The sequence below is a fragment of the Mus caroli genome, chromosome X (genome assembly GCF_900094665.2).
Source record: "Mus caroli chromosome X, CAROLI_EIJ_v1.1, whole genome shotgun sequence".
Classification (NCBI taxonomy): Eukaryota; Metazoa; Chordata; class Mammalia; order Rodentia; family Muridae; genus Mus; species Mus caroli.
Window position 1 is genome coordinate 11,708,709 of NC_034589.1, and position 8,713 is coordinate 11,717,421.

At 37.0% G+C, this 8,713-nt stretch overlaps 1 pseudogene; it reads left to right on the forward strand.

The window, feature by feature from the left end:
- The first annotated feature begins 8,271 nt into the window (after positions 1 to 8,271).
- On the forward strand, positions 8,272 to 8,434 carry LOC110286159 (annotated as a pseudogene).
- Positions 8,435 to 8,713: the final 279 nt, after the last annotated feature.

The window sequence follows — 8,713 nt, forward strand, 5'->3', positions numbered from 1 at the left end:
AAAGAGAGGCCCATTGGACTTGCAAACTTTATATGCCCCAGTACAGGGGAACCCCAGGGCCAAAAAGGGGGAGTGGGTGGGTAGGGGATTGGGAGGGTGGGTATGGGGGACTTTTGGGATAGCATTGAAAATGTAAACGAAAATTTTATTAGGAAAATACCTAATAAAAATAAATTATAAAAAAAAGAAAGAGACAATAAAAAAAATAAATAAACTCTATTCTATACTATACCATCAGTGTGGCTGGTACCTCAGTGGGGAAGGAATACCTCAGCATTGGCCTGGAGAGGCACCCCACACCATACCATACCTCCACCAAACATATTCTTTCTTCCTTATCTTTTTATAAAATGTAACACCTTCCTCCTAAGGTAACAGCCATATGATGGGTGTAGTGTAGATAGTGTAGAATAGAGTTTATTTAGGACATGTCAAGGACATTGAGAAGGGAGTAGAGGCAGAGAAAGACAGGCAGACAGACAGACAGACAGAAGAGGAGAGGAGAGGCTGGCCAGGAACAAGTGGAGAGAGAGGGAGGAGGGAAATGGGGAGAGGGAGAAATGGGTTAGGGAGAGAGTAAGAGAGCGAGGAGGAGGCAAACATCTCCTTTTATAGTAACCAGGCCTACCTGGCTATTGCAAGGTAACTGCTGGGTGAAGGCTAGAAGGAATGCTAACAACCAGGCCATAGGCACCAGCTCCAGGAACAGACCATAAAATCCAGAAACAAGTTCATAAAACTTCTTCCCAAAGAACAGCCTATGGATAACCACAAAAATGGGGAAATATCTCACCTCAGAATGGGACCTTTGTGTTGGACAGCCCTATCTCATCCTATGATTAAATGTTTATGACATAGCAATGCAGAACACTGACCACCTGTGAGCCCCCCCCCCAAACCCACCAATGAAATTTAGATTACCTAATCATCAAGAGTTCTCCCAGTTCCCTATGAAAATGCCTGTGCACCTTTGTCTGGGACCACCATTTTGGAGAATATTTGACCCCTGCATGCTGGTTGTATCTGTAGAATAAATGCTCTTTGTCTTTGTATACTGAGTCTGAGGTCTTCCTTCAGTGATTTTTGGACCCTTACACCAGCCACACTGATGGTATAGCATAGAATAGAGTTTATTGAGGGCATAGGGAGGTGAGTTGAGAGAAAGGGAGAGAAGAAGAAATAGAAGGAGAAGAAGGGGGAAGGGAATGGGGAAAGAGGGGGAAAAGGGTAATGGAGCAGGAGCAAGAGGTTAAGAAAATGGAGCAAGAGAGAGAGGAGGGAGCAAACAGCCCCTTTTATAATGAGTCAAGTATACCTGGCTATTGCCAGNTAACTATGGGGCAGAGCCTAGATGAAATGCCAACATTCTCCTGTTTTTGGTTTAATTGAAAAAAAAAAAAAAAAAGCCATGCACGCCTTTAATCCCAGCACTTGGGAGGCAGAGGCAGGTGGATTTCTGAGTTCGAGGCCAGCCTGGTCTACAGCCTGAGTTCCAGGACAGCCAGTGCTACACAGAGAAACCCTGTCTCGAAAAACAAAACAAAAAAATAAAGAAACAAACAAAACAAAACAAAACAAAACAAACAAACAAACAAAAACAAAAAAGAAGCCCCAGGCTGGGATATTTAATATTACTAAAAAGTGTACTTTTAAAATCTGCTTAGTGACATGCAAGAGGATTCAACAGATGAAAGAAGTAGAAAAAAAAAGCACAAAAATGAAAAGTTCAATAAACTAAAAATATCCATGTAGAGACAGCAGTGATTCTCAACTTTCCTAATGCTGTGACCCTTTAATACAGTTACTTATGTTGTTGTAACCCTCAGCCATACAATTATTTTTGTTACTACTTCATAACTGTAATTCTGCCATCTTTATAAATTATAATGTAGTATGTAGGATATCTGATATGTGATTCCTGTAAAAGGATTGTTTTACTCCAAATGGGTCATGGCCCACAGATTGAAAACCACTAATATTAGAGCATCACTAATATAGTTGACCAGGTAGAAGAAAGACTATCAGTGGTTGAAGACAAGATTAATTATTACATGTGGGTAGCAAAAGGGGGTGCAGCAATCTCATAATCACATTTAAGCAGTCTGAGGTTTAAGACCAAACCTATAAATTTGCAGTGCAGAATGGAGAACCAATATACATATTATATAGGGATAGGAAGCCTATTTCAAATTTCAATGACATTTATAAGAAAAGTTCTTAAATAATAAGAAAGAAATGAACATCCAAGTACAAGAAGAATCTAGAACCCAAAATAGACATTCTGTGTTATGTTTAAAATGTCAAAAAGACAAAACAATAACAAAGAATACTGAAAGCTGAAGGAGATAGGAACCAAGTAACTTATAAGGGCAAACCTATCAGTATGATAGCAGACCTCTCATCAGAAACCCCAAAGGCTAGGAGAGCATGGACCAATGTATTACAAGTCCTTAAACTAACTGTAAACTAACATAGCTTATTCAATAAAGTTAGCTTTAAAATTAAAGAACAAATGAAGACATTTATGATATGTATAAAGTAAAGGAATCTGTAACCACTAAACCAGAATTACTAGACATTTAAAGGAATGCTATACACAAAAGAGAAAGATATACATAAGCCTGTGAACTCAGGACAAAATAAATGTCAACAGAAAAAATAGATGGAGAGAATTAGGAAACAAATATTATTCAGTAATGTAAACTAGCAAGTCTCTAAGATAAAGAAGAAATAATTACATACTTTCAAATAATAATCCTAAATGTGAATGATCTTAACTAACATGTACAATCTAATGAGATTAAAAACTATGATCCAACTGTGAGCGATTTCCAAGAAATTCACCACATTGGTAAAGACTTTCACAAACTGAGAGAAAATGAAGGAAGATTATATTGCAAGTACATTGAATCAAAAAACAAACTTCAAGCCCAAATTAGGTTGGATAAAGAAATTACTCACTACATATTAATAAAGGGAAAACTCAGTCAAGAACATATAATGATTATAAACATATATTCACCAAGTGTATTTATACCTTATTTCATAAAAAAAAAAAAGCAGCAACAACACACCACTGGACACAATGGGACAGATAGGTGCAGATGCAATAATAGTTGGGTGACTTTAGTATTCCACTCTTATCAATCAACAGATCACTCAGACTAGAAAATCAACAAAGAATCTTTATACTTAAGCTATACCATGAGTCAAATTAATTTAATAGACTCCTGCAGAAAATTTTATCCAAAAGCTGCAGAATATGCATTTTTCTTCACAACCTTTAGGACATCCTTTTAAATAGCCCAGTTTTAGGCTATAAATTAAGTCTTAGCAAATATGAAAAGTTGTCTAGTACCTCATCAGATTATAATGGAATAAAAATAGAAATCAATAAATATAGAAACTATAAAGATGGTGCAAATGCTGTGAATGAGCAACACATATTTATTCAATATAGGTCAAATAGGTCAATGGCCTAACTGAAAAAAATCAGAGGAGAAATTTATAACCTAGGATCATAGGAAAATGAAAATTCCACAGAAGGGGTAGGAGACAGCAAGATCACTTCTAGGCAGAAGTTTATCATATGAGTGCCAACATTCAAAACATCAGAGAGGTTTCACTACCTGTGAGGATAACTTTAATCCCAGAAGTTCAGAGTGAAAGGCAGAGGCAGTTTTATTTCTGTAAGATTGAGGCCAGCTTAGTCTACGTAGCAAGTTCCAGGCCATCCAGAACTATGTAGAGAGACCCTGTTGTAAAAATAAATAAATATGAATAAAAATAAATAATTAGAAAATTTAAAGAGGTCTTAACTAAATAACATAATGATCAAAAACAAGTCAAACACAAAATCACAAAACTACTAAAGAAAGAATAAAAGCTCTCTTGCTCTTTCTCTGCTCCCCTTCCCCCCACCTCTCTCCCTGTGCTCATGGCCAGCCTCTACTCCTCTATTTCTCTACTCTCTCCCTTTCTCTGCCTTTACTATACTCTTGACTCCCCTCCCTATGCACTAAATAAACTCTATTCTATACTAAAAAATAATAAAATTCAGAGCATATTGTGAACTAAAAGAATAATACAAAGAATTGTTGAATACAGTTGCTTTCTTAAGAGATAAATGAGAAACTCTTAGCCAAATAAGTTAAAAAAAGAAAAGAGAGAGAAAGAAACCCAAGTTATTAGAATTAGAGATGAAAGAGGGATATTACAATAGGTAACACTGAAATTAAGAATCATTAGGCAATAAAACACATTTATGTCAAGATAAAATTGTATTCATTCTAAGAATGCAAGGATACTGCAAAAAGTAAAACAAAACAAAAAAAAGCGCTAAATGTAAAAAAGCATATAAACAGAATCAAGGACCAAAAAAATCAGTATTGTTTCAATAGATGCACAAAAGGCTTTTGAAAAAGGCCATCCTTTCACGAGTCAAATGCTGAATAAACTAAAAAGAGAAGGAACATACCTCAGCACAGTAAAGTCTGTGTATGACAGGTCTGCAGGCAACACTATACTGAATGAGAAAAAACAAATGTATTTTTTTTTCTAAATAAGTACCAATCCCAACACTTGGGAAGTAGAACATGTGGGGCTCTGTGAGTTCAAGGACAATCTGGTCTATTTAGTGAGTTCCAGAACAGTCAGAGCAACATAATAGAAAGGCTGTTTCAAAAACAAAACAAACAAAAAATCAGGAATAAGACAAGTTTGGGGTTTTTTTGGTTTTTGTTTTTTAAATTCCAACAGTCATGTTCAAATAATGTATGAAATTCTAGACACATCAAAAATAAAATAAAAGGGGTACAAATAAGTTGTTTTTATTTGCAAATGATATGATTTTATAAAAAGAGACCTTAAAGACTACCCTAGAAAATGTTAAACCCAACAAAAGCTTTGAACAACTGCCAATAACTCCTCAGGGGTTAAGTGTTGACTGGTTTAATCTTTTGTAAATCCTGTGCAGACAGCCACAGCTGCTGAGATTCAGGAATGCAGCAATTCTGTTTATCCAAAAGAAGAGTTTCTCTCTGGTCCTCCTGGACCTCCCTGCTCTTCCAATCTTTCTGCCCTCTCCTCTAGGATACTTTCTGACACTGGGTGGTAGGAGTGATGCAAGATATTCTTTCTTGGCTATGCACTCCTCTAACACTTATTCTCTGTACTTTTAGCTGAGTTTCTGTGTTGACCACCAGAAATTTCTTTGATGGCTACTGAAATCTGCTCTAATCTATAGGTCTAGATATGAATTTAGAGAGCTACTTAATGCTATTCTGTTTTAGTAGAATATTAGTAGTAGATTCACTACTGGGACCTGGGACCTCTGCAACCATGGGTTCTTGGCCAGATTTACAATAGTGAGCATGCATTTCTTCCTGGGGAATAGAACTGAAAACCAACCAGAAAGCAATTGGTCTAGATATTGTTTTAATTTCTATAAATATACTTAGATTGGTTTGAGAATGGAGTTGATTCACTGGAAGCATTTTGAATCTTTCAGGTCTCATTTTGAAATGTTTAAGATTCGAACAGTGTTCTATCTAGTTCTAATTTTATGCCACTACTGCAACAAAACCAGTCAGAATAATTGATACCATGTTCTTATAAATGCATAGCTGGTTTGGAGGGAACCTGCTGAATTTACAAGACTTTGTGTTCTGTAATCAACTAGGCCAGGAACACCTGAATAGTGATAGAAATAGAAACAGTTTATCAAGGAAGAAAAAAAGATACTCAAGGTGGAAATGAGATAGGATGAGCAAAAGAGAGATATTCCAAATTCCCATGCCATGTGGGTTGTGACCTTTTATAGGTTATTTTCACAGCACCCATGTGTTGTGGTAAATCTCCTCCCAAATATGCCCCGGCAATAAAAACACAACACAGTTAATATGATTACATGCTGTGCACCTAGACTGGGCAGATATACCACTACACTGCCATCTTTCACATCTGTGAGACCCCTTAGAAATTTCGGTTTCGCCGGGCATGGTGGCGCACACCTTTAATCCCAGCACTCGGAAGGCAGAGGCAGGTGGATTTCTGAGTTCCAGGCCAGCCTGGTCTACAAAGTGAGTTCCAGGACAGCCAGGGCTATACAGAGAAACCCTGTCTCGAAAAAACAAAAAACATAAAAAAAAAAAAGAAAAAAGAAAGAAATTGCAGTTTCTCCAGGCCATGTGCTTCTGCTCCACTTTTCTTCTTCTTCCTCTTCCTCTGGGTCCTCTCCCTCTTCCATTTTCTCCTTCTTCTCTCTCTCTCAACCTTCCACTTCACCTTCCCTTTTATCTGCCCAATCATCAGCTCTCTTTTATTTTACAAATTAAGGTGGGAAGCAGGTTTACAGGAAATCACCTGAATGCTGACTCATTCCTCCTTCAGAGCCACACACAGGAGAATGGCCTTAACATCAAACATAATTAGCCCCAAGACTATCTACAACACCCATGTCCCTCCATATTTGTGTATCATGAGATTTTCTGGTTTCTTGTTAGTTATATGTACCTCAGATTGGGAGAGATTTCTGGTCCTTTTCTGCCAACTGGCTTCTTTCATTTGTTAGTCCTGATGCCTTTGTTTCCACACCCTTATTTTTGTGCTGCTCCTCACCAGCATGGTCCTAGAAATCTTCCTGGGTTGCTGACAGGTTTTTTGATCAGTCTTTTATAGCTTCTTCCCTGCTGATAAGAGGTATAATTTCTGCCTATGAAGACTCATTAAGTCTTTCATTCTACTATTATCTATTGGTTAGAGAAGAGACTCTAGATTTCCTGTAGTAGGAGTTGGATGCAATCCTTGTCTCCTAAGTGTCTTAATTTGAAACTTTCACATATCCCAGAAAACAAAAATTCAAGATAAAAAATGCAAGGTTTAAGCAATAAGATTATGTCAATCAATAACCCCAGAAAATACAAGAGCCAGGAAAGCCACGGCTAATGCTTATTTCAGGACAATTATCTTTAAAAAGCATGATCCAAGTATATTCCTCAGATTGTTTAAAAAAAAAAGAAAAAAGAAAACAAAACAAAAACATACTGATAACTATGTATGTCAAAAAATACAAGAGGAAAACATTAAGGAGAAATCTAGTGATAGGGTAGATTAAAAAGGAAGGTACCAGTTCTGCCAAAGAAAAGCAATTAGAACCAAACCATGAAGGAAAGCTACAACTACTGATTTATTTACAAATAGAAATTATCTTTCTATTATAGTTGATGTGGCTGTGATTGTTCTACTTGGCATGTCCATTACCCATACTGAGGGTTTAATCCAAAGGCTTGTAAAGTCGTTGTTTGTCCTTCATAAAGTCTCGTCTGGTTCTTTTTTGTTCTGCATCATTACCAGGGATTTTCCTTGGGCTATAGTTCATGCAGGGGAACCAAAAAAAAAAAAAAAAACAAACAAACAAACAAAAAAAGCAAAAGCAAAAAACAGCATTTAAAGATTATTATTTTTAGATGTGTGCATGTACATGTGTTTGTGTGTCTGTGTGTGTCTGTGTCTGTGTATCTTTGTGCTTGTGAGAGTGCAAGTAACTGCAAAATGATAAAGATAGTTGTGAGCCACCCAGTTCAAGTACTGGGGAACCAAACTTAGGTCCTCTGAAAAAGCAGGAAGTCCACTAATGATCACGACCCCCCACCACCACCACACCCCACCCCACCCCGCGCCTTTTTAACTTTTAGGGTCAGTTGAGGCTCCTTATGGGTAACTTTTTGCTGAGTGTCTCTGCTTGGCCTTAGGGGAAGGGCACATAGATGAAAAGATCTCCAGCCTTTTAATCCTTTATGCTGGGTGCTGAAGTTGATGCTTCTAAAACTATACTTTTTTTGCTTAATCATGACTTAAAACCGCTGGCTTCTTTTCTCTATAACTCTATATGCTACATTTTACTACTTAACTCTTTCTTATTGTTCTGCACTTCATTAAGTGCTGGGGACTTAACTCTTTCATATTGCTCTGTGCTAAAAACGTAACTCTTTATTACTGCTCTATGTTTCATGAAACGCTGAGGAAACTTAACTCTTTATCTTTCTATTATTTACTTTATGAATATCTGTGCTTAATTAGTGCTAGAAAACCCAACTCTTACTTACTTTATAATTCTCTGTGCTTGATAATTCTGTCTTAACTCAAGTTGCTCTGAGGCCAGAAGCTGCAGATCTCTGGTGAATTAATACCTGTGCTTATCAGCAGAACCTGTCTCAGGATTTGTTGAAGGACATCTGCTGCAGAGTTTATGATTTGGGCGAAGATTGAGTCATGGTTGATCCAGAAAGTGATGGCCAATTCCAGTTCACTGCTATTAAAAATTATTTCAACTCTTATATTCTCACAAGTAGAATGAATTGTGTCCTGGCATTGCTTTGTTAGTCTTATACTTCAAGTTAAAGCCTAAAAGACTCCAGCTGTGAAAGCAACATAAATGGGTGTTGAAATGTCTGACCTCATTCATCTGTTAAGTCCCATGACTGAAGAAATTGATGTGAACTCATGATGTAATACTCAATTTGTACAATAATGATGAACCTAGAAAAAAAGAAAGAACCTGTCTGAAGTTAAGAAGCCTGCCTCCTCTTTTTGCTCTTTCTGCAGCTCCTCCTTTGTTTCCATCTCTCTTATGCTCTGTTCTGCTATTTTCTGCTATCTTCTATTTTGCTTCTCCTTTGCTTCTCCTCTATTCTCCTTTTACATCCTTAATTCT